Source organism: Solanum tuberosum, unplaced genomic scaffold (genome assembly GCF_000226075.1).
Source record: "Solanum tuberosum cultivar DM 1-3 516 R44 unplaced genomic scaffold, SolTub_3.0 scf00316, whole genome shotgun sequence".
NCBI classification, from domain to species: Eukaryota; Viridiplantae; Streptophyta; class Magnoliopsida; order Solanales; family Solanaceae; genus Solanum; species Solanum tuberosum.
In genome coordinates, this window is record NW_006239240.1 from 650,293 (window position 1) to 652,241 (window position 1,949).

A 1,949-nucleotide genomic window follows, 5' to 3' on the forward strand; every position below is an offset into this window, starting at 1 on the left:
AACTCTCAAGTACTTTACTTCAGTCCCAGTACTGAAAGACGTGACTTCAGGAGTGGATTTCGGAAGGAAAGACTTCGTTTACTTCCTGCAAATTGCTTATGTAAGAACTAGTAGAAAGAAAGGGGCGTTCCGCCACTTGACTGTAAGGAAAGGAATTTGGAAAAAAAGAAGTAATTTCGTATATAAAGATATGGGTTTCCGGGCTTAATAAGTGAGAATATCTACTACTTAGCACATGATAAGTGTTGGATGATATGTGCTTGATAGTGTTGTACATTCTTCTTTTATGGTTGTACCTTTAAAATTTATATTATTGGACAATTTAACACCATTAATTACCTACTACTTTATTAGCCAAAAAGTTTGACCTCATTTGGGCCCATTTGTTGGTAATTAATGGTGTTAAATTGTCCAATAATATAAATTTTAAAGGTACAACCATAAAAGAAGTACAATTAATATATTTTTCTTTTTTAGTTCATTGTAATTAAAACAGTATTAGTGTATAAATAGAAAAATAAAAAATATAGCTAGAAAAAGACATCAATTATTGAAAACTAGCTATAATTTTTTTTATGCTATATGGATATAACTACACAATAAATAGCAAAACTAATTATATACAAATAATCAAGAAAGTTATTAAATATTATAGGAAAGTTATTATTACAAGCATAACTAATTAATGTCTAGGCACGTTTTATGTGATCAGTTTTTCATGTTTACCCTCATTAATACTCTCTTTCATCAATATCCCTATATCAAAGATTTTCTATATTCTCCTTCCCCCCCCCCCCCCCCCCCCCCCCAAATTCCTTCCAATTTAAGATCATTTGGAAGATTCTAAGAGCAATTTTTGTGATTTGAATTCATCAAGTATCTTTTAATTGAAATTTTTCTTGTTTTTATGAAGATTATATTTGTATACATCTATATTTTCATCTATTTGTATAGGGCTACAATTGAAGAATAACTTTTGTTTTCTCCATTACAATGACTATAGTTATAAAAAAAATAGTACGGGAAGAACATGAGCAAAAAGAAATTGAGGTTTGTGTGATTGTCAAATTTGTATATAGTAGAATACTGAAATACATAAATACTTGTATTGATATATTAACACAAGTTTAAATGGTGATTTGTGAATTCAAGTATATCTGGATACATAAGTAATCTATCCAATTTAAAAGGTTAATTAGGCAATACAAGTATAATTGAATACATTAATACTATATTTTTATAAACCAATACCTGAGTTAACACCAAGCCTCAAGTATTACAGGAAAAAACTTGATCAAAAAGAGATTAATGTTTGTTGGCTTTATCAATTTTTTATACAACCGAATACTTACACATTTTGATACCTACACATTCTATTATTCTCCATTTTTCTTATTTCTAGGTTATCCAGTGTATCCATCTTTTGTTTAACAACAATGTATTCTTAAGTATAGTTTATTGGTGTATTCAGTTTTTGCTTAACAATTGTGTAACAATATTTTCATAATGTCGTGTTCATATGCTAATTGTTATACTTTACCTTGTTTGATATATTAATACATTAAGTTTTTATAAATACTTGTATCTTTGATATATTAATACTTTAAGTTTTATAAATAGAGATACCAATTTGAATTCAAAGTATTCATATGCTGTACAATTAATACATTTTCCTTTTTTAATTCATTGTAAATAAATCAGTATTAGTGTATAAATAGAAAAATAAAAACATATAAAAATATTGCTTAAGAAAAGACATAAATTATAGTCATTTTTTATAAATAACATACTTATAGCTATGGAACTCTAATAACCCTACAAATATAATTATTTCTGTAAGTTGCTCTTGGTCCACATTTCACAAGGAAAATTTGGTAACTTCTGTAGTAGCTATTGAAAGTTAAGAGGGGTGGGGGTGGGGGGGGGGGGAGAATTAAAATTTTTTAGTT

The 1,949-nt window shown here is 27.6% G+C and overlaps 1 pseudogene; it reads right to left on the reverse strand.

The window, feature by feature from the left end:
* The window catches only part of LOC102603444 (geraniol 8-hydroxylase-like), a 10,806-nt pseudogene that overhangs the window by 7,514 nt on the left and 1,343 nt on the right, over positions 1 to 1,949 (reverse strand).